Here is a 25,862-nt window from a genome sequence, read left to right on the forward strand (position 1 = left end):
TAAACATTCAAATTAAAAAATTTTAAGTATGGACATGATGACTATACTTAATAACACTGGGGCGCCTGGGTGGCTCAGTTGATTAAGCGTCTGACTCTTGATTTCAGCTCAGATCATGATCTCACAGTTCGTGGGATCAAGCGTCACATCAGGCTCTGTGCTGACAGCACGGAGCCTTCTTGGGATTCTCTCTCTCTCTCTCTCTCTCTCTCTCTCTGCCCCACTCCTGCTTGTGCTCTCGCTCTCTCTCTCAAAATAAATAAATAAACTTAAAATAATTTCATCCCAAAATATTTACAAAATAATAATACTATATACACTCATCACACAGCAAAATATGCGAACTGCGAGAAGATGTTACTTTGCCGGTAGTAATCATTTCACTCTGTATATTTATATCAAATCATCACATTGTACACCTTAAATATATAGAATTTTTATTTTTAAAAACCTCCTCGTGAAAAAATGTTAAACAGATGATGAAGAAATACAATGCTGCGTTTGCCAAACCTTCAAACTAGCAGAATTTTTTTAAAGTACACAAAACTGATTCAATTTTCATTTATGTCAAGGCAAATGAAAAAATGACACACTACTGATACACAGAATACGTTCTATGAGGAGTTTTATATAATTTTTCTGCTCAAATTCTTTTGACAGCCTGAAGACATTGTAAATAAACTTTACAAAGATACAGCACCCTTATTTTTAAAGTTCTCAACAAATGCCAACACTGGGGCCAAATTAACAGGATATAGATGAATACAAATAAATACAAAGTGTTGCCTTTAGGTTTAAAAAGTTAGTTGCACCAATAAAGATGTGGAGTAGTAGCTCTGGGAATCTGAATGTAAGGTGAACAAAGAGATTGGAGAAGCCAACAGAAAGAGCTAACACAGCTCGTGGCTGCACGGACACAAGGGCACATCCAAACAGGAGAAGACTACATTGAGGAGTACCTTGTTCAGTTCTGATTGGACGTTTTAATAAGAGATATTTACAAAATAGAGGCCACACCGAAGAGCGCTTTCAAAATGTTGGTCTCTGCTGACCACGAAGACATTTTCTCAAATCTAAGGAACCCTTTGATAAAAATAAGAACTATATCGTTCATAGTTTTCCTACATATGACAAAATTAAGTTGTCAAATAGGGGTTGTTTCATTGTGAGATTATTTTCTTCCTACTTTTTAAGTGAAATTTATATCTTTATTTATGCAATAAAAATGAAATTAGGTACGTGATAGTGATTTTTGTTTAAGTTTGTTCATTTATTTGAGAGAGAGAAAGTGCAGGAGGGGCAAAGAGAGAGGAGAGACACAGAATCCCAAGCAGGCTATGTGCTGTCAGTGCAGAGCCCGATGCGGGGCTTGAATTCACAAAACATGAGATCATGACCTGTGCCAAAACCAAGAATCAGATACTTAATCGAATGAGCCACCCAGGCACTTTGATAGTGATTTTTAATGCAATCATCTGTGAAACTTTTGATCTGATTTGAATTTATTGGTCCATTAGATTGAAAAGTCTGGGAACTAGTCCAAAAACTGATACCAGAATATTTGGAAATTACACACACACACACACACACACACACACACACACACATCTGAGGTCTAAGTAGAAGGAAAGGATGTGTTCTCAATTTCTTAATCTGGGAGTCGGGGTTACAAACAAGCAGATCACTGGGTGATTTTCTTCAGATGTCCAATCAACTCAAGACATAAAGAGCTTTCCAAAAGCTGTCTTGAAAATTTTGGTGAAAAAAACCTGTCATTAAATGAATTTAAGTGAAACCAGCAGGGAAATCATGAAGGAATCAGAAAGGGTTTCTATCCTTTGTATGAAAGTAGAGATGTCTCTCAATGACGTTTTCATTCTGAGACCACGTGAGTTTGCAGTTCACTACAGTCAGAAAAGTCTGCACATCTGTCTTCTAAATTCACTGGACTGTTTCCATCTACCAGTATTCACAAGAATAATGTCTTCCTACACCTAGGCTATTAGAAAGGGTAGAAGATGTGCATATTGTGGTGTCGAGTCAACCAGAATACTTGGTCTTCCATTTTTGGTATTTGTTTAAACATCATTTTATTTTTCTGGGATTTTGCCATTTCACTCCACGGCTCATCATTTTTGGTTTTCTTGTCTTTGTTCACACTGTTGCTTCCAGTTGAAATGCTCTTGCTTTTTTCTACCTGGTGGAGTGCCTCGTATCTTTCAAGGTTCAATTAAATACCAGTTTATCCAAGAATGTCTTTTTGATTACCCTGTCCAAAAGTAATCAGGAGCTCTTTTGTTGCATTTCATTCCAAAGTGATTTCTTTTCAACTTATTTTGCATACTAGATTATAAATGCCCAGAAAGCAGGAACTGTTCTCTACTTATCTCTGTAACTGCCACAGCTCCTATAATGAACTTCGGTTGATAGACAAAACTATTAGCTGCTCAAAATTAATCCCAAATATGCTTGAGTGCATGTGTATTTGTACACATATGTATATGTATATACACACAGGGGGGAAGTTACAGTCTACCCTATACTTAGGACTAACCCGAAGTTACAACTGGTCGCATTTGTCAGCATATAAAATATTGTTCAGGACAACCCGGAGCCCTGTTACTTAAGTAATAAAAAGTAGATCCAGGGGCACCTGGGTGGCTCGGTCGGTTAAGCGTCTGACTTCGGCTCAGGTCATGATCTCACCGTCCGTGAGTTCGAGCCCCGCGTCGGGCTCTGTGCTGACAGCTCAGAGCCTGGAGCCTGTTTCAGATTCTGTGTCTCCCTCTCTCTCTGCCCCTCCCCTGTTCATGCTCTGTCTCTCTCTGTCTCAAAAATAAATAAACGTTAAAAAAAATTAAAAAAAATAGATCCAGCTAATTCATTTGGCCAAAGTTTTTATTTATATATAATTCTATGACACTTTTATAGAATTCTACATAATATAGAGATGTGAAAAGTAAGGAAAAATGGGTCACAACCGAGGAAAACAAAAACCTACTTTCAATGATATTTAGGCTTGTTATACACAGAGTATGTAATGAAATCTTGCTTTCCAGGTACCTAAAGACATTGTGTCTAATTTTCACAATATCACATCTGTGTGACCTCAGAGTAAAATCTGCATCTTCCAGATGGAAGCTAGAAGACTTTTTTGTGTGTGAAAAATATTAAATTATTTCTCTAGGGGCTCTAAATTTCCCAAGAACAATGGCAATGTTTCAAAACCAAATAGTAATTCACATTAACGAAGAGTACATTTCATCGAGATGTAGAACACTGCTCAAACTTTAATGTGCACAGAAAACATCAAGATAGAGTTTCTTATGAATTCCAACTTTGACGTAGTAGTTCAGGGCAGCACCTGAATTCTGCTTTGTAAAACTTTTGTTTTTAATTCCTCATGTGACAATTTGCTAGAGATAAAAAACGTTTTTTTTTTTTTCCAATGGGAAAACCAAGAATTCTTACATGTTACCTGGAAAAAAACAGAATTTCCCCAATGATATCTGGTACTTTAAGACCATTAGAAATACCTTCAAAAGAAGTGTATCATGACGATATCATGTTTAGTAGTGTCTGCTTCAGGCCAAGTTTGAGAGGGAGAAAAAGTGAGTTTAAAACAGAAAAGATAAAGATAAACCATTGATGAGAAAACATCATTCAGTGAAAAAGAACACTTAGAAAATATGACACTAGTGTTTAAGATAAACTACCTCTTTACCCATAATGAAGGTCCCGTAATTCACAAGACAGGTGGCAGGAAAGCATCACGTGAAAAACCCAAAGCAGATGATCCTCTTGACTAACACCAATGGTGTGGTGACTAATGTAGTCTTCTCTTTGATAAATTCTGCGGTAGTCATTTCAGTATGCATATTCTGGAAGGCTCAGATGCAATCTGTACTTCTCAGAGAGCTAGATCAATAAGTCCTCCTCAGAAACACTAAGGTCACAGAGATACTGAATTACCACTAGGTAATTCAACTTCTATTTCAATTTGCAGAGGTTTCTCATTCTGATAAACCACAATTTTTAATCCATAGGCTGGTGGTCTCTTCACCTCCACCTGGATCTCTGTACTGGAAATCTCTTCTATCAGATAACTTGTTTTGCTTGAAACTTGGTCTTCTGGTAGTAAGAGCTGAGGACAGTGATCTCAGTGGCTCACAGGACTGCTTCTTATACGTTCAAGGATCAGCTCCTTTCCCTTTTTCTCTCCTAAACCCATAGGGTCAGTTTGGATTCTGATTTTGTTTCACGCTTTGGATGCTTCCTTTGATTCTAAATTTAGGAACACTGTAAGAGTGTGAGAGAATACATTGGAATTCCTCAATGCATTTCATGGTCATCTGTATTAACTGATCTTTTTTCACGTGGTGCTTTTCTGCTGCCTGGAGGACACCAGGATTGTAGGCAACATCAACAACTGTATAAACACGCAACGTATCAGACACAGCGGCTGGCCGGCCGGCACTTAGAGGTGCTGGATGAGTGGTTGACTGGGGAGCTAGGGCCCTTTCCAACTGACAAAGTTTGATAGAAAGGATTTTCTTTTTTCGTTTTGGGGACCCTGGTTTGTAGACAGAGAGCTGCGGTTCTGGGGCAGAATAGAGCCATCTCCCCTCTTCCAGCGGCTGTTGAGTGAACTGCTCACGGCTCTGGTGTTGCCTCCGGCCGGCATGTCTGGGAGGCTCCGGAGCTCACTGACCTGAGCAAGCAGACCCTTTCAGGATGAGCCCGGGATTCAGATACATGGGCCGTTTAAGTCTCGTCTCTTGGTCTGTTGCCCTGAATTCTGCATTTTTAACAAGCTTCCCCCATGAAGCAACGTTGCTGGTCCACAGACTGCACTTTGGGGAGCAAAGGTGCAGACTGGACTAACACTTGAATCTGTCATAACCAAATACTAAATCTGTCTAATATCAATGCATATAAAGCATAAACACAAAAATGCGTATAAAACAGAAGTAGGTAGGGGGCGCCTGGTGGCTCAGCTGGCTGAGCTTCTGATTCCTAGTTTGGGCTCAGGTCCTGATCTCCTGGGCTCGACCCTCACATCAGGCTCCGCACTGACAGCATGGGGCCTGCTTGGGATTCTCTCTCCTTCTCTCTCTCTCTCTTCAAAATAAACTTTTTAAAAATGTATACAAATCATGATGGACATTATTTTAACATAAAATAAATGTTAGCCCAGGAAAGCCTGACACGGCTTTTGTAACCTCACAACTGTCACCTTAAAACATACATGCCTAACTATACTGAACACCTCCAGGGATCCGTCACCATTTAAATTATTCCTTGTGGCCCATAAACCATGGATATCAATTTTCACAAGAACGTCACAGGTCTGAAACAATCCCCCAAGGCACAAGGGAAGAGGGTGAGTGAGCCGTGAAAGCAACAATTAACCTCAGTAAGCAGATCCACACTTTGCCTTTTTGCACGGTAAACAAGGGTGGATGCCCCAGCGCATTGCAAAATTAATTGTTTGGTCGCAATCAAAGGTTTAAGGATCAGATTTTGTTATAATGACATTAGGCATAGTGGTCAGACAAATCTTCACAATTAGTCTCATGACTTCTTTGTTGCGTTATTTAGTAAGTTTCACTTACTAAGTTCACATTCAAGGCTACAAACTGGCATGTGTGTCTTAACTTCTAGTTGTCCATCATTATAAATGTGCACTCAAGGTTTTGTAAAGGAAAACATTACATGCAGATGTAACACGGGACTAAAGACTTATGTGAGGGGGCGCCTGGGTGGCTCGGTAAGTTAAGCTTCCGACTTCCTCTCAAGTCATGATCTCATGGTTCACAAGTCTGAGCCCTGCGTCGGGCTCTGTGCTGATGGCTCAGAGCCTGGAGCCTGCTTCGGATTCTGTGTGTGTGTCTCTCTCTGCTCCTCCCCCACTCATTCTCCCTCTCTCTCTCTCTCTCTCTCTCTCTCTGTCTCAAAAATAAATAAACTATTTAAAAAAAAATTTAACTGAAAACAAGACAAGTTAACACAAAAGCCATGCACTACACAAGCTCTGAAATTATTCCAGATGTGGTCTGTGCCTTTAAACCAGGAACAAGGCCATGGTGAGGCAGTATGTGTCATGTGAAGCCATCACAGATAAAAGCAGCACAATCCAGGTGAAGATGTAAGAATACATCTGAATTAGCAGTAGGGAAAGAAGACATTCCGCAGATGTTGTCGTGGCGGGAGAAAGACTGGACATCACTGTAATGGAGGCTTCATTTGGGAGAAATACCAATTTGGAGGAGAGGGAGAGCAACATTACGCACAGCTTCACATTCTGCTTAACAATGTGCGTTTTCTTCCTTCAACAGATAACTACTGAAAGTCTATTTGAACAGCAAGGCACTAGATCTATAAAGAGGCAGGCCCTGATACTAAAAAAACTTGCGATTTTGTCTAACGATAGGAAGGAGTTCTTGTAGATATACACAGCTGTACATATCACTATTCCCAAAGTATCTCTTTCAACAATTCTGGAACACTTAGGTCAGTGTATGTTTCTGTGTAGGAACACAGTCTCTAGTCTGAGAAAGACTGAGCATGACTGATAGGAACAATGTCAGTTGCCTGGTGGGGAACCACGGAGTTCTCAGAGCAGTGGTATGAAGGATGCTTGTCGGGGGGGGGGGGGGGGCCCTGGATGGCTCAGTCAGTTGAGCACCTGACTTCTGCTCAGGTCATGATCTCACGGTTCGTGGGTTCAAACCCCGTGTCAGGCTCCGTACTGACAGCTCAGAGTCTGGAGCCTGCTTGAGACTCTGTGTCTCCCCCTCTCTCTCTGCCTCTCCCCTGCTTGTGCTCTGTCTCTCTCAAAAACAAATAAACATGAAAACAATTTTTTCTTTAAAAAAAGAAAGATGCTTGTGGGTTTTGCAACAGACTCTGTCTTATGCTGAGGAGTCAATGGATGAAGAAGGAAGAGCAAAGTGCAAGTCAGGGGGGGACAATTACTGGCAACAGTGTCTTGAGGAGACTCCTTTACTTTGGTAGAAGTGGGTAGAGGTAATGGGCACATATGTGTCTCTCATGTCCTGCACACGGGTCTGGCTCTCCTGATTCTGGACCCATATTCCAATTAGTGCAGGAGACCACGTGCCAAACAGAAGCCATCAGCCAACACTCCGTGTTTTCTCTGTCCTACCAGCTCAGCACCTCCGCCCGTCCATGCTCTCTGTTTGGAGCCTAAATTAGCTACCTTCAATGGCATTTATTTTTGCCCCTCTCTTTCAGACTTCATTGCTGGGAACTGCTGATCTCTCCCTAGGGGGCCCGTCACTCTTACCAGAGTGTCTTCCGCTGAACCCTATTGCCTCTTTCTTCCTGCTGTGTCCTGAGGGGAACGGAGAAGCTATCCAGAAACCGCTATGCTCTTTAGTTTATGTAAAGCCAGAGCAGACTTCCAGCAAGAACTTCTGTGTCATTTTCAACATTCTAGAGGGTGAACTATCTCTCTCATAATAACCTATAATTCTACTAAAATACCAAACTATTCCTCATTCCAATCAGCAACTATTTATGACTAAGATAGAAATATGAAATAAATATATTTGACATAAACTTGTCAATAAGACACCAACATAATTCTGTTGACTTAAAAAGGAAAACGATTTTCATATCTTTTAAACACAGCAGGAGAAGACAATAATTTAAGCAAAGCATTAATTTTGTAGTAACTCTGTTTATAATTCCTGTCTATAAAATTGAATCCCATCACCATCGTCCAGTTAATGAAAACGGAGGGCCACTATGAGGTTATATCTTCGGCACACACAATTAGTTCTTATATTTTCTTGCTTTCCTAAAGCAAAGATTACCACAAAAAGGAGATCGATGTAGACTGTACAACATTGGCAAATCCTTCCATATACGACCGGGTTTGGTTGTTGTTACTATTTGTTAAGGGTTGAATTGTTTCCCCTGCCAAAAAGAAAATGTGTTGTATTTCTAACCCCTAGTACTTCAGAATGTGTTGAGATTTGGAAATAGGGTCATTGCAAACATAACGTCAAGATGAGGTCATATCAGAGTCGGGTGGGTCCCTTATCCAATGTGACTGTAGATGACCATTGTAAAGACACAGACACACAGGAGATGCCAGGTGAAGACAGAGGACTGGAATGAAGTAGCTTATCTACACGGCAAGGTAAACGTGGGCACGACCAGAAGCTAGGACAGAGACTGGCCAGATTCTCCCTCAAAAGCCTGTGAAAGTATCAACCCCGCAAACAACTTGACATTGGGCTTCCAGCTTTCAGAATGGTAAGACTATACATTTCTGTTCTTTTACCCCATCTAATTTATAACACTTTGTTACAGCAGTATAAGGAAACTAACATATGATTAAATATTGCTGATAAAAGGAGGTTCAGTAGAGCAAAATGGAAGTTCGGCTGTAGAAGCAAACCATGTCAAGTATGCTAGCCTTTCAGTCTTTATCTCAAATACACACCCACAGACACACACATGTGTATCTATATATAGTCACTGCATGCAGGTAAATTTCTCATTCTTTTCAAAGAGATACATCTGATTTCTGTAATGTGGAATGTTGTGCGTGTAGTGAATGGAACTTGGGGAGCCCTGAGAAGGAGGACTCACTCTCTGGAGTTCAAGGAGGAATATTTTAAGTCAATGTGATGCATGTTGGGCAAGAGAAAAGGTGAACAAGATAAGGAATAACAAGAGCAGCAGAAAGGCGCACGGTGCCTACTCACGGGCCCTGGCCAGTCCCATTTATGTGTGTCGCACTCACTTAATCGTGAAGTTTCCTCTTCCATTCACAAAAACTTCCTGGCTTGATGATGAATTACATTTTCACATAACAACAACCTAGAAGTACAACTTCTCGTTCTTCTTTGTACCCTAACCACTCTTATCTTCAGCAAGTCACTGAGGATCCTTTGTAAAATGGCAATTGTGATAGTCTATCTCCCCTCCCAAGGTCAGCCATGAAATATAAAATAACATGCGAGATGTGAACATGCTTTCAAAGTTAGAAATGTTATTCAAATGCCAGATTCTTTTGTCACAATCCCCACAAAGTATTAGCACTCAGTTACAGGAGCTGTTTTCTGTAATCTATTCTCTTCTTCTACAGCTTATACCAGTTAGATTAGTCTTCTTGGTGGCCATTTCAATATGCTCCCAACCTAATTCCTTCGCGCTAGTAGTTGCCTCTGACTTTCTCTACTTAAGGGGAAAGAAACAAGAAAGGAACCAACATTTATTGCAAGCCTACAGCCTTATAAGCACTGAGCAAGGCACCTGACATATAGTATGGCAATAAATGCTCTTACTTATTAAACTTTCATTACAAATCAGGCATTGGGCTAAGCAGCTTGCACAGATCAGAACACGCAATGCTGACCACCCGTATTTGAAATTGTTACAACGACCCTTATTATAAATAAAGAAATGGAGGCCCAACATATAAAGCAACAGTAGTTCAGATTTGAAGTGTCTGATTCCAAGGACAGTTCTCTGCTTTTGAGCTAAATGACCTTGAGCCAATCATTTAGCATTTCTGTTCTCCCTACTCATCTGACAAAGGGGCCTAATCATAGTACCTAATGAACTGGTTTATTATGAAGATTAAATGAATTAATACATGGAAAAGTTTAAAAAGGACCTAGTGCATCATAAGTGCTCCGTATGTGACAGTGATGGCTGCCTGATACTACTGTCATGACTGTTGTCATTAAAATTATAATTATCGTATCCAAGGGCACACAACCTGTAGGTGGCAAAGAAGATTCAAACTGGGTATTTTGAGCACTGACCTGTTTATTCAGTCAACAATTTATTTAGTGCGTGCTACGATGCCAAGAATAAAATGATGGGCTGGACTGGACGTTCTTCTTTATATAGCTACTGGTTTTACTCTCAACGGGCTCACATTCTGTCAGAAAAATAAATGTAAGCTCATTGTTGTGATACTTGTGAGAGTACACACAGAGAGCACACAGTAGGTATACATCTCCCATTCTAGGGGCGTCCTGTTAAGTCTACATCTGAAAGTTGAGTCCAAAGTTAACCATACAATGTGGGGGGGGGGGGAGAGAATAAAGGTCCTGAAATTGGAGGCTGAATGGGGAATGGAAAGACTATGTGCCTGTACAGCAGGTTTTGACATCAGTTAGACAAAAAAATCAAACAGCACAGACAGGAGCCTGAATTTCCAACCTCCAGATATCAGCCTTGGAGGACGCTGCAAAAAATAACAGTAAGCACATCTGTTTCCGTACTTTTTTTTTTTTTTTTAATTAAAAGCTGTCAAATCTTAACCTAAACAAATTAATGAATTAATCATTTTCTGGCAACCAACATACCATTGGAAACCATTTTACATCTTTTATAAAAATCTCCTAAACATAGTACAACAGAATGATACAAGTAAGAAAATCAATATCAACACAAATAAGAAATATCAGTTAAAGTGCTCTTAAACCTCTTCCTCCTCCTCCAAGAATTAGTCACCGGTCAACTTCGATGGATAGAAATAGCGACTCCAGTAAATTAAGTATCACTAGAAACTATCCTCCATATAATGTCCACTTATCGCCTTAAAATAGTTACTTAGTTGTCCTGTTATTATTTTCTTCAAACTAAATCACTGGTTCTCAAATTATGTACTTTCAGAACATCTGGGATCTATACTATAGTTTTCCATACCAAAATAAAAAACAAAAATGGCAGGCCTTTCCAGTTCACTGGGGAGAAAAATAGTAGACAAGATTGTTTCCATTTTACGTTTCCTTCAAGAATATTTCTTCAAGTTCTGGGGCCTACTTCTGCACGTCTGAAACACACATCATTAACACAAAGGCAGCAAACAGGTATTACTAGAAAACTTACAAATACAGAATGACTTCTCTCATTGACTTGTGTGCTTGTAGTTATGTATTCTACTGGTATAATTTCTACTATTTTGTATCATTGAATTAATACACTAATATTATAAAATTATATAAATATAGAACTACCAGGTATCTAGCTGCCTGGATGAGTTTCCCACCAAAGGCCAAGAGGTCTGCCTTGCTTGATCACAAGTTGCCCCACCCCTCTGGCACCCCATCCCATGCGTGTTACCTACAATTTTCTTCCCCCTGATCTGCACCACATGTTTACATGGATGTGATCGCCTCAGCAATTCGATCTCCTTGGTTTGGTCTTTGAAACTTTGTGTTCACTGACCTCTGGGAGAGCCTGCCAGACAGCATACAGTGAGGTACCATGACGTCAAGGAAATTTCTCCACTGTGGTGACCTCTTTGTTTTCTGTTCCCACCTCTTGCAGCCAGGGTGGAAATACTAAGACAGTGTTAGGAAAGGAAACAGACGGCTAGATACTGCAACACCATTAGGTCAAGCCTTATTGTATGTGTATACATACCCACACAATATCTGTAAATATCTATATCTGTCTGTATCTATATCTATATACCTATGTCTATATTTGTATCTGTGCATATACAGAGAGCTACAAAGAGACACAGGTAGAGACCTTGACATCAACATGTGATAAAGTACTCTAATGAAGGGACTGTCTCATCTAAGTGATAGTAATGTAAGAAAAATCAAGAAAAGGAAAACCGAGCACATTTGACTTCTTCAAGCCAGCACCTAAAAATTACTGTGACTGTGTCAAAATGGCCATCTTGTGTTGTCAAACAGGCAAAGCATAACAGCTAATACTGAGAAGTCTCTTCTTTCACAAATACTTTCATCAGATGACCAAGATCAGTAAAATCAGTGGAAACGGTGCAAAATCACCAGGAATGGACGGAGACATATTTTAGGGGAATCTACAATGTTTCCAGCAAAATATTCTCTGAGCTAAGGTCAACTATATGATATCAAGTCAAACCCTTTGAAGAGCTCTGTTTGATCTGTAATTTCCCAGCCATTGGGCTGAAAGAACCAATACAGATTATAAAGGGATTTATCTCACAACTTGGAAGGCATCCAGTCCCTGCTTTTCAAGTCAGTGCAAACTACTGTGTCCTTAATAAGTGCTGTCTAAAGCAAGAGTTCCTCCTGTAGCAGACACATATCTGCTGCTTCACTGAATGAGACTTACCACCGAATGGAAAGGAAATATGCCTGCTGGGATTGGCGCACCAGACACCCCCCCACCACCACCACACGGGCAAGCAGCTCAGCAGAAGGATAGTGAAATCTCACAACTTCCTTCATTTCCCAGCTTTGCTGTGTTAATCGCAATTTATGGACTTCTGCTGCACGGCAAATGTTCAACAGGCCCCAAACACCCATTTCCAAAGCGCTGGGTATCATCAGAGTGTGTTCTGAATAAACAGTCCAACGGTGTTCCTAAATCTCTCCCTAAAATATTTATCTAACCACAAAATTCCAAGGGGAATATCTGGTTGATGTGGATGGCACCCTACAGCTTGCTTATGTAAGTGATGGCATACTGAAGTGCCATCTTGTCTTGATTAGTTATTACAGCTTAGCCCACAGGCTTGCAAGCCCACTTACGTAATATTTACCTATTTAGTTCCAATTATATGCGTATGCGTCTAAATGTGTATGTTTCTGCCTATAATGGCAGAATGGTTACAAATGGTTACGCTCTTTAAACACAGATTTAAAAAATGAGAATAGGTTTGCAAATGAGGACAGATTTAAAAATGAAATTGAATGGCCTCTCATGAGACCATGTAGTAAATAGAATTCCTGACTATTCACATTCATAATAAATGAAAATAGATACCTTGCTCCCATCGTTTATAAAACCTGGTCTCACTGAATAGTCCTGAAATACCATCTCCATTTATTTAAGCCTACTAAATTAATAAATATTTCAACTAATAAATATTACCTAGATTTGGGGGGGGGTGAAGGAATGAAATATTTAGAGAGTACCTATTATTAAACCTTTATAAATATTTGAGGAACATATTATGTCGGTGACAAATCACATCCTTTAGGGTCTAATCAACTAGCTGTTTTAAATTCCTCTCTATCTAGGTCACATTAGCCTCCTTTTAAAAATAGCTATATTTTAGCTATTTTTTTCTTTGTTCACTGTAAAAATACAAAACTTAAGGAAGAGAAAGACCAACCATAATAGCGCCATCAGAGGCTACCAGTGGTTACGTTCGAGGATGATCCTTCACGTTGAGTTACAAAGTGGATGTCATTGTACATACAGGTGCAGCTACGATGAGCTTTTCTGCAGTTGCACCCCTTTCTTCCAGGAGGGGACTGTGGCTGATGGCCCCCTGAGAACCTTAGTCAACCTCACCGAGGGCAGTGTTAATAAGATGAACCCGTATCCTCCCTAGCAATCAAGCAAATAAAATAGACACCTTTCACATTAGACACCACAGTAACACAAACAATAGCTTAGTAATTCCAAATGTTGCTGGACAAAAGGATATGTTGTGAAGAACAATGTGCTCACCCAAACATGATCTTTTCAAATCAAATGAAACCAGACATAAAGAAAATGTATGATTAGGTCACTAAAAATTCATTTTCTTTCAAGGGGAATTTTACTACAAACCAGATGGAAATGCAGACCTATTAGCACTAACAAGGACAGGAGAAATACATACTGAAATCTGCAATCAATCAATCGTCTCACGGATTGGCTGGGTTAATGATATGTATAATCAATACAGACGTAAACAGATGGATTAAGTGTCAAGCAGAATATTTCAGAACTGTGATCAGCCTATGAGAAGCTTTATATCCGCATATGTAAAACATAAGAAAAACCTCTTATTACAAACATATTGATGCTTCATGTTAGAGCAACATTCAAACAGCACCGATTTCATTTAAAGTGTAAAAAAATTCCATTAAAATAAACTGATGTAGCCCAACTTCTAAACTGCTGATTGTCATATATTGATTTCACGTATTCAGTTCAAAACAGTCAGAGAGAGGCACAAAATGTGGACTTCTGTTCCACTCTTTGTTTTAATGAGCATCTGATCCCTAAAAGGAATCAACTAAAAGCTATAGAAATAAAAGCAAATTAATTTTTACTGACTGTCATATCACAGAAAGAGCCCAAACTGACTCAGAGTTATTTTTTTTATAATTTTATTTTGTACTATGGCTAAGGGAAGCAGGCAACTGATAACAGAAAGAATTAGAAATTGAGGTTTGGGGGGACACGAGAGCCTGGGGGGGCTCAGTCGATTAAGCGTCCAACTTTGCTCAGGTCATGATCTCATGGTTCATGACTTCGGGCCCCGCGTCGGGCTCTGTGCTGACAACAGCTCAAAGCCTGGAGCCTGCTTCGGATTCTGTGTTTCCCTCTCTCTCTGGCCCACCCTCGCTCGTGCTCTGTCTCTCTCTCTCAAAAATAAACAAACATTAAAAGAAAATTCAAAAAACAGAAGAAATTGGGGCTGTGCGGAAAAAAGCATCAGAGAGCCAGAGGGAAAATGCAACAAGAAACGGGGAGCTATAAAGACAGATTAGGGTGCAGAAAATGATACAGAGGTACCTTACCCCCCTCACCATGTGCTTCCCTGACATACAAAAAAAATAAATGTCCCATGGGCACAGAAACAGAGAAAAACGTAACAACATGGAGATCCACACCACATGACCTTCCTTCTACAGTAGTTCCTCCTAAGTTAAAGTCACACTGTGCTTTGTGACTAGATGCATACATGGTTTGTCACTGCCTGTTACCTGCCTCCTAGGCAAGATGAACGATTTCAAGGACAAGGATTCCCTCTCCCTGTGCAACGTTCCAACAGGACTACGTTAGTGTTCTGGGCAGCAAGAGGTGGTTACCAAATCCTATTCTAGTGTCCTAAAATGCTCTACAGTGGTTTGTAAGATTTAGTTTCATGGTCCATATCAGAATACTCTATGGGCACATATCCAGGTATCAATTAGGGGACAAGAGCAGCTTCTGAGAAGTCAGCATGAATCACATGAGTACCTTCAAGTTAGGGAGAATGTTATCCACTGTTTCACATGATCTCTTGTAACAATGCAAGACTTACACAGATGCTGCTCTATACATGTATGTGTAGTTGGCCACTGAACAACACGGGGTCCACTTACGTGCAGATTTTTTACAGTACAGGCCTGTAAATGTACTTTCTCTTCCTTATGATTTCTCAATGACCCTTTGTTTTCTCTATCATATTCATTGTAAGAATACAGTATATAATACATATAGCATACAAAATATGTGTTAATCAACTGTTTATGTTATCAGTAAGACCAGCAGTCAACAGAAGGCTGTTAATGGTTAAGTTTATAGGGAAGCATATGTTATATGCAGATTTTCAACTATGTGGAGGGTTGGTATCCCTTATCCCCAGTTGTTTGAGGGCTGTGTGTGTGTGTGTGTGTGTGTGTGTGTATATGCACATGCTCACAATGCCATTTATAATAGACATTTTCTCTGTGTATTCATGTCAGCATACCCTGCTCTAAAATATACCTTCAGGCATTCCTAATCATTACAAAGTGTTTTTCTCTTTTCATGTTTCTATGTAAGAAGAGATCCTCTTAAAGAGTAGGGAGGCACTTATAAAGGAAAGAGACAGAGAGAAAGCAAGAGTTCCCAGGAATCATGACTAGGCACTTCTCAGGACCCACAGAGAGAGCAGGAGACACTGGGAGGGAGACTGGCCTCAATGCAAGTCTCAGCTCTGTCACTTGAGTCCTGTGTCCTTGACCAAGTCATCGCACCTATTTCAGGCTCAGTTTCCATAACTGAAAATGACGTCCATGAAAACTGCCTTCTGGGATTCGTTTCAAAACAAAATCAGATGTTGCATCTACAGTGCTTTTAACAGTAGCATCTGGCCTATAGTAAGCACTCAATAAATGGATAATAGTTTATTTCTAAAATTATGGCTCTGACAGGATGTATATTGTACACCTGTGGCAAGTTATTTTACCACTCCGATTCTAGGCTTTTCTTCTGCATAGTGAAAATAAACACCTATCTATAAACGGAAGTCCTTCACAGGATGAGGGATCTTCTATGAAACTTCCCCAACACGAAGAGGCACGATAAATAATATTAACATAGTAATTTCAAGAACACTTAGGATATGAACAAAATCATTGGGACTTACCTTTTTCTACTAATTGAGACCTCCAGAAAACATTTATTAAGAATAGGATTGGACAGGGATGCCTGGGTGGCTCAGTCGGTTAAGCATCTGACTCTTGGTTTCTACTCAGGTCATGATCCCACAGTTCGTGGGTTTGAGCCCCACATCAGGCCCCACACTGACAGTGCAGAGCCTGCTTGGGATTCTCTGTCTCCCTCTCTCTGCCCTCCCCTCCTCGCACTCTCTTTCTCTCTCTCAAAATAAGTTTTAAAAATACATGAAGAACTGTTCCATTAGCCTTAACTGAACCAGCTAGTCCCCCTGCGATCAAAGGCTGCACACGGACCCAGCCATGTCCTGTTCCTGCAGTCGGCTATGGTCGCTACTTTGAAAATCCATCAGCGTAGATCCTCCAAATATCTAAACTTCAAAATCTACTTTAGTTTGTCCTAGAATTATGATAGTCTCCGACAGCAGCCAGAGTTATCTAAGACATTCTCTTGATTATCTCTGTTGTTGAGAGCCATCTAAAATTCAGAGGCCATTGTGTGAGGTCTCAGGACCCGTGGAGTCTTGCATTGTAAGTATCAATGAGGGCCAAGGTCAACTGTATATGTGGTACAGCTGTGTATGCCTAAAGTTGTAAAGGTCAAATAGTTACCTGACATTATGCCTAGCAAATTATTCACAGATATACAGGATAGTGACTCTAGTTCACTAATCGAGAAGAGCTTGAAAGATACTTTTCATAGTTATCCATAACTGGGCTTTAACTTCTAAAACAGACCTCAAAGCACCATGGTTTCATAGGTAAATAATACAGACTCTTTTATCCAATGATCTTTCTAATTGCTTTCAAGCCATTAACCAAATATTTTTCTCAAAAGTGCAGGGTTTACCAGTAGCCTGTCTGAGAGTTGTCTAGTCTAATTAGGAAGATATGTTAATGGCCGGGGTGAAATCTCAATAGGACCATTGCAAAAGGTCGTCAGAAGGTTCTGTTCTCTCTGACTTTGAGTAGTCAATTAAATCTTGAACGACCTAAACCGTCATTTTTTTTCTTCCCTTTTTAAAGAATTTCCTTTTCACTGTGTCTACTTTGCTTCTGGCGATTCTTTTGTTGCACTCTTGGTTTTGGCCTAAATTTTCCTTGACCTTTTAGCGTCCTTGTAGTCATTTATCTTCTTCCTTCTGAGGAAGAAGGGAGTTTGCATTTAACACCTTAAATAAAATCACTGGACACGCATTTCTTTTTCCCCAAAGGGGCATAAAACCATTTCATTTGAAAATGTACTTATAATACATAGAATATTTTACCTTGCAGTTTAGATTTGTATTATGTTAGTGATTAAAGCTCAAAAAAATCTAACCAAAGTATAAAACTAATACAACCTTTAACTTTACTTTTTGGATGTTTCCAAATCCCAAATTCCTAGATTGGTTTGAGATTATATTTTAATATAAACTTTTTATTAGTGTAAGTATTTGAATTTTGATTTTTAAAGTACTTTGCAACTGAACATATAAATAGACTTTAGGCCTACATATTATGATCATAATTAATACAGTGTAACATTTAATGGCTATCAAATAGATTGGAAGCCATCATTATCTATCTATCTATCTATCTATCTATCTATCTATATTATGCCTCAGTGAGGTATTTGAGGTGTTATATGAAATATTATGTGAAAAAAATCTCTTATTAACAAAGTAGGAAATATATCAGCAAAGGATAAATTAATCTGAAATGTGCAGTATCATTTACAACGGCCTTTCCTAAAACATACTGAATGAAGAGAGAAATTCTGTGGTGAAATGACTGTGGAAAACACAGTAATTAGATCTCTTCTCGGGTCATGGTTTTGCATATTAGCCTATTATAATAAAAGCTCGGGTCCTAGGTAAGAGAAACATTTGTTAACAACCTCTGAAAGCAGGGTTCTAAGGAACACACTTTTTAAAATGTGGTATGCAAAAATTATATGCAAAATCTCTACCATTTGTGATGGTTCCCAGTTAAAAATTAATGTTTAGGTTTTATGGAACGGAAAATTTCAGGATAGACCTTTATTACCTATTACATTAAAAAGAGGTTTCTTACATCTTATATTTGCTTTATTTAATGAACATTAAATGAGTATCTAGAATGTACTTTGCTAAGCACAAGTAATTTAGGATGAATAATTCACAGTTCTTACTGAGCTCAATTTCATCAAAGGATAAAGTGAAAGTGCTAGTTCTTAATTAAGGTCAACAACATATTGGCTAGGCGTCTACCGAAGCTATTGACTTGTGATACGTGTTGTATTCAGATCTTTGACATATTCCAGCCTGCTCATATTCTACCTTGATGGATTATTTTCAATTTTCTTATCAGAAACATGAAGTGAAAACAAAAACAGCCCTAGAATATGCGAACCTATCTTGATATATACGATAAATCACTGGTCAGGACTATAAATCATACTCACGGAATAAGCGAGGTTAAAAATAATGCTGAATACAGACTGCTATTTTCGTTTGCAGCTACTATATGTCAATTCTTGGAAGCTAGTAATAGAATAATCTTGTGATTACTGTGCCACGGGGTGAACAAGAAAAGAATTTTATAAAATAATCTCAGGGGATTGATATTTTGCTCTTGTTCTAATCATCTATCTCCATTTCCCCCATAAATTCTCTAAAACAAAACAAAACAAAAATTGTCCTACAAAAATTTTCTCTTATACTTAATAAAAACATGTCTGTGTTTTAAGTTTTGATTTCCTTATCACTGAAAAATAACAAGACATATCACTATTTGGTATGAGTTTAAGATCAACTAGGTTGTAAAAGTCACTTTATATTTTTAATCCTGCTAAAGACCATTTTTTCCCCTTAAATGATAAACTTCGAGTATTTTTAAGAGTTCATCGTTCAATTAATTACTTAAGTCAGCCTGTTATGTTTCTATTCATCAACCATTAATTGAGTGTCTACTATGCTACAGATACTGAGCTAGAATATTTACCCCCTAATGAATTCGAAAAGAGCAACACTTATTTCAGTCATTTCTCTTGACATTTCCAATGCACTGAAGAAGGCTCGTTGCGGTAGCAGTAATTCTGGGTCAATCTCAATGTGCGTATTTGTCTCCATGTGCACACGTGTTGCTGCAGATCCCCAAATTTGTATGTCATGCCCTACATTTTGCGAACGGTTTGCAAATCCTACTGGTAGGTCCTACAGGGAGCTGTCAACAGATTCGATTCAATTCAATTCAATTCAATTCAATTCAATTCAAAACTCTCATCTGACTTTTAAATCAGCTAGGAAAATGAACACTGTAAGAAATCACTACTGTATTCCAAAGCAATTTGAACACGATTCTATTCTGGCATTTCTTTCCAAATTCGGAGGGCAAAACCCTTTAAAAAAATGCAGTCACAGATTTTCCAGAAATGTTATATTCAGTTCACTTTTCCTGATGAGGTGAACTGTTTTGGACGAACTACAACCTCTCCCAGTCTAAATTTTTCATCAGTAAGTTGGAGTTAAAAATACCTCTGACCTAACACAGTATATCACTTTGGGTGTTACATTTTCTATTGTTTACTAATTCACCCAACAGATATTTATTGAATTCCTAGTGTGTGCAAGGGTCTATGCTGGGCAACTGGGGAAGGGATTCTTGGGAAAACAATCGTGCCTCTGCACCTGTGCCATCTAGGCGAACATATCACGGTCTGAAGGAGCCGAGCAAAATTTTCTTCAAGGACCGGGCAGAAATCCCAATTTTTATGGACCTTCCTCTCTCTTTTCAGAATGAGAAGGGATCTTTCCTCCCTAATAGCTCCATATTCTGCATATGTCTAGTACAATATATCTCAGAGACCACATCATACTGTAGTTATTGATGTGAGTTCTTCGGTCTCCCACTGGGTTATCGGTGTCATTTGGGTGAGAAAAACAAGCTTTACCCTAAACTAGCCAACATTTCATGGGCTCTCACGTGTGATTTCACTTACGCTTCCTAATGGTATGAGAAAGTGGGTCCACCATTTCAAAGACAAGGGAACCACGGTTTAGGGAGGCTCAGAGTATCTCAGCTTAGTTAGGAAACGACCGAGCAGGCTGGCTGTGATGCACGTGGCCTGGAACAGCTCGGTGGCGATATCTTAGTAACACTGACACAGTAAAACTGTCCTAAAGTGCCAGCTGACCTTGTTTTCCCACATGCACAACTTGCTGGGCTCGGCAGCCAGAGGGAAGAGGGAAGTGCCGTGGCCCATCAGCTGCAGCTTCCAAAAGCAGTCAGGAGAGAACAAAACAAATGTACAAATTGACCTAAATCTGGGGTCAAGTCTTTTTTTAAATCGTTATTATCAGTGGAAACACTGAGCTTGGGCAACTCAGTGGGGTGAGAGGCAACAGAGGGCACTGATGAGTTATCTCGGCTCTGGAGCCAGACAGGCTGGGTTCTAGTTCTGTCTCCCTCCCGCCCCAGGTGGGCGTGAGCCTCCGTAAGAGCCTCATCCCTTCTTTCCTCAGCTTCCTCCTTTGTAAGAGGGGGCTGGTGATCAAATCTGTGTCACAGGGCCGTGGCGAGGATTAAATGAGAAAGTGCATGCAAACGGTTCTGGCACACGCTACGCTTCTAGGCATAACAGTAACACAGCCGTCAACACCCACGGAACAGGTCGCAGGCTTACACCAGTGTTATATCCTGATAGGCGCTATCACCAAGCCAGAGTCAAGTGTGACTCATGAGCTCTTAGACTCTATCACATCTTCATTTATTAAGCCATTTATCACCTGAATTTCAGGAGCGTTTTCTGCAGACCTTCTGTGCACCACAGGAGCCATGGCAGATCCCAGGGATACAAAGCTGAGTAGGAAACAGTCTCCCTAGGACATCATAGATTTCAGAACAATCAAAAATGTGAATGCAGGGGCGCCTGGGTGGCTCTGTCGGCTGAGCGTCTCACTTCAGCTCAGGTCATGATCTCATGGTTCGTGGGTTCGAGCCGCACATTGGGCTCTGTGCTGACAGCTCGGAGCCTGCTTCAGATTCTGTGTCTCTCTCTCTCTGTCCCTCCCCCACTCGCACTCTCTCTCTCTCTCAGAAATAAATGAATAAGCATTTAAAAGAAGTTTTTAATGTGAATGCATACTTGAAAAATGCTTGAAATGGGCTTTGATAGAAGTGCCAAAATATTTTTTAAAAATTCCAGATTCAGGGGTAGTCCAATAAAATAGCCATTATTTTATTATTTGATGCCTTTCTGTTTGTGGCAATTTGTCTAACACTTCATGTAAGGTATCTTGTGTGATTATCGCAGCATCCTCACAAGTGTGCCCATTTTAAAGGTAAAGAAACGAAGGTAAGAAGACAATTTCAAATTCACCCTACTCGTGCAGCTGGTAACGGGTACAGCCACAAGTCTGCCTCTTGAGCTCTGTCACTGTTTGGGAAAGAGCAGCAAAGAAAAGGAGACGCACCCGTGGGTCCCTTTCAAGGACAGAACGTTAATTTCATGCATGTTATAGGAAAGGAAGCAAAAGAGACATTAAAGAAACTAGAGTAAATAAGCCAAAGAAATTATCACATGTTATATAAATTTTATATAACATACATCATAAAACTGGTAAACATATTTTTGCCTCGTATTCCCAGAAATGTTCCTGGTGTCTGTGGCCTGACACTGTGCTCGCTTTCTGCCTCGTTCAAATTCTCTGCTGATTCGTTTGCTGGTGAATTAAAAATGTAATTTAATAAAGTAGACTTCAATTGCACACCTTAAGTTTCAAAGAATTGACTCCAGATCCCAAAATGAAGGAGACCTAGATAAATAACAGAACTTGTTACAAACACCCAGGGCTTTTAGGGTGGCTGCATATTTAACATTAACGGGAGTAAACTGGGACACTTGGCTGCCAATCCCTTGCAAACCTAGGCTGCGGGAACAGGATTCAGAACAAAGGAAACATCTGTCTCCCTCGATTCCTTGGTGTGTGAAATGGATTTGGAGCATCATGTTTAAATCTGGGCACCACATTTTAGGAAGGAACTTAATTAGAGTGTGCCCAGAGGAGGAGAATCAGGAAAGTAGAAAGTGAAAGTGATGCCCGGTGAGGAGCAGTGAGAGGAAACAGGAACGAGGGACCTGGGGGGGTGTGGGGGGGGGACACTGAGAAGGGGCATGACCACCCAGTTCACACCTGAAAGACTAGGGTGAAAAGGACCACCAAACTGGGATGGCTCCTGAATGCAGGCCAGGGTCAGTGGTTGGACATTCGATAAAGGCAGACGTCAAGCCAGTGGAGATGGGAATGGGGCATCTTAGTGGGGGGATAAACTCCCTATTTCTAGAAGAGTCTAAGCACAAGTTTTCTGTTTGAACAAGAGATGGAAGCCATGACCTCAAACGTCCCTTCCAGCCTTTGCTGGACCTTCCACTTCCTCCCACCCCTCACTCTCCAATTTGTGCAAGTCTACAAGCATCCTGTGCACAGGGATTCTTTTCCAACAGCCAAAGGCTCTCGACAGCTTCAGCTCTCATTCTCCACTGATCACCTTCTAAATCTGTATTTTTTAGCCACGAATTGTGATTTTCCAATCACAATCATTTTTTACTAAAAAGAAAAAAGTATTACTATTTAACTGTCCGTAATCTTACATTGTCTACAGCCAATAGGTCATCAAGTTCTTCTTTCATTTTTAAGTGAGTAAGATTTGTATGAACATCTTTATTTCATACTTGGAATATCTGGGCTGAATTACCATAGAGAGATGTGGTAGGTAAGTTCACAGCGTGATGGTTTCCCATACATAAGTCTCACGGACCTTCTTTCATTTCTCTGCAGTATATTCCAAAATCTTGTCGCATTGATCTAAATGAGGACAAACATCTTCACACCTGCACTGTTATAGAATTAATTCAAATATTTGAGTTTGTGATTTCCTCTTAGGCTATTTCAACCTTGCCAGTTGTTGCCCTGAACTGGAAAAATCTATCTCTAATACCATCTTCATAACTACATGTGGAACAGCATCGTACCTTCAAGTAATTTCCATGTCCTTATCTCATTGAGGGAATGAAATACAGTTACAGACCAGATACTTCATAATCTCTGATTCACACATATAATAATATCGTTTCCAAATCAGATTTAGTGGCTCTCCAACACTGGTATGTTTCCATGTGCCTTTCTGATCATAATAAGTAGAGGAAGGAGCCATGCCCTAATTCTTTCCCTGGACATGCTTTTCCTTCTCACATTCTCTCTTAGCCAAACCATTCACAGCTGGTGAAAGGGCACTGACTCTACACATGCCAAAAGCTAGCTCTTTGCTACTCTGCCTTTCAGACCAGGTTCTGCATTGGGATTTTCATACGTTAAGCCAAGACCTCCAGTGACTTAATTCGTCCTGTTAAGCTGTCTTTTGAATTTCTTCTCTTACTCCCGTTCCCCCTTCTCCTAAAACCTCAAGGAACTTCCTTTTACTTAGGAACCAAATACTCACAATTCAATTTCATTTCCATTTCATGCTGAGACCTTGAAGTAGGACACCCTCTGCTATAAAATTTAAAGCTGATTCATGGTGTTAAGCCCTTCGGAAAACAAAGTCGTATTTATTAAAGTGAATACAAAAAAATAAAAAAAAAGTGAATACAGATTTCTTTTTAATTTTCATACAAAATGTGCTAGTATTATTTTGTTCTCCATATCCAAAACGTATATATTTTCCCTAAGCTCACAATTGTCATTCTCGATATTAGAACAGTATCTTGCCCCTGGTGCTCCTTTACACAATGCGCTGCCCTCAAAGATGAACACTTCTGGCACTTAGCCAATCTCAGGCTTTGCTTACTACTGGCAATCTTTTAACTGTTTGTATTTTGCTTTCTTTCTTCATTTTTTCCTCTTCATTTCCATATCTTCTACTCCCCACCCATCTAAATACTTTAACTTTTATTCCAGTTTTTTCTATTATTCAAAGTTTTTTTTCATACCCCAACGATACCATCTAACACTTTTTCCCTGCCTTCAAGGAAAGTCCTGGCTCCAATTTGAAATTCGTTATTTCTTATGTGAGAGTGATAAAAATGATAGTTATTTCTCAGAAGTGTTTAAAGTATCAAATGAGTTATTGTGGTTGAAAAGAGAATTAATTTCTGAAGAGTACTATGCAATGATGGCTATTCCAATGTAGTCATTTTACATGGGCCCCAAACTGACATCAAAACCCTTATGTAGAAAGACATCCTTGTTCATGGATTGGAAGGATTAATATTGTGAAAATATCCACATCATCCCCAACCATCAGCGGACTCAAAGCAATCCCTATTAAAATTCCAATGGTTTTCTACAGTGAAATAGAGCAAAGACTCCCAAATTCGTAGAGCACTTCAGAAGACCTCAAAAAGCCTCAAAAACACAAGCATGTTTGACAAAGAACAAACTGGCAACATCACACGTCTTGATTCCAAACTATATTTATAACGCTATGATAATCAAAAGAGTATGACACGGGCATAAAAACAGACACATAGATTAACAGAATGATGAGGGCTCAGAAATACACCCACACAGGGGCGCCTGGGTCGCTCAGTCAGTTAAGCATCTGACTTCGGCTCAGGTCATGATCTCACGGTTCGTGAGTTTGAGCCACAAGTACGGCTCCGTGCTGACAGCTCAGAGCCTGGAGCCTGCTTCAGATTCTGTGTCTCCCTCACTCTCTGCCCCTCCCCCGCTCATGCTCTGTCTCTCTCAAAAATAAACTTTAAAAAATTTGAAAGAAAAAAGAAAGAAAGAAACCCATGTATCTACAATCAACTAATATTTGGCCAGAGAGCCAAGAACAGTCATTGAAGAAAGGAAAGTCTCTTCTATAAATGGTGTTGGGAAAACCAGATAGTCATATGCAAAAGAATGAAAATGGACCCTATCTTACACTAATCACAAAACTAGCTGAAATTGGTATCATAACTTAATCAGGACCTACAACCATTAACACTCCTGGAAGAAAACATAGGGAAAAATCTCCTTGACGCTGGCCTTGGCAATGACTGAACACCAAGAGCACAAGTAACAAAAGCAAAAATCAGTAAGTGGGGCTACCTCAAACTAAAAAGCTTCCATGCAGGGAAAAAAAAATTAACAGAATGAAAAGGTAACCTACGGAATGGGAGAAATCATCTGCCAATCGGATGTCTGATAAGGGCTAGTATCCAAAATATATAAAGAACTCATACAACATAACAGTGGAAAACAAATAATCCAACTGAAAAAACAGGTAAAGGACATGAGCAGACATTTTTCCAAAGAAGACACAGAAAGAGTCAACAAGTACAGGAAAAGGTGCTCAACAGGACTAATCATTACAGAAATGCAAATCAAAATCATGAGGATCTACTGCTTCACACCTGTTAGGATGGCTATGATCAAACAGGAAAGGGAAGAATGCTGGTAAAGATCTGGAAAAAAGGGAACATTGTGCACTATTGGCAGGAATATAAGTTTACACAGTCACTGTGGAAAACGGTATGGAGGTTCCCCCCAAAATTAAAATAGATGTACCACGTGACCTGGCAATTGCATCTCTGTATATTTATCCAAAGGAAATAAAACTACTATCTCACTGAGATATCTGCCCTGTTCAACTGAAGCATTATTCACCATAGCCAAGACATGGAAACAACGTAAGTGTTCAGCAACAGACAAATGGTTACCCCAAAAAATGTGGCATGTATATGCAATGGATATTATTCAGCCATTCAAGAAAGAA

At 39.7% G+C, this 25,862-nt stretch overlaps 1 protein-coding gene and 1 pseudogene across 1 annotated transcript in view; both read right to left on the reverse strand.

Moving 5' to 3' along the window:
- The window catches only part of FAM155A (family with sequence similarity 155 member A), a 625,045-nt gene that overhangs the window by 525,228 nt on the left and 73,955 nt on the right, over positions 1-25,862 (reverse strand).
- LOC115511997 lies at positions 3,771-4,732 on the reverse strand (annotated as a pseudogene).

Source organism: Lynx canadensis, chromosome A1 (assembly GCF_007474595.2).
Source record: "Lynx canadensis isolate LIC74 chromosome A1, mLynCan4.pri.v2, whole genome shotgun sequence".
Lineage (NCBI taxonomy): Eukaryota > Metazoa > Chordata > Mammalia > Carnivora > Felidae > Lynx > Lynx canadensis.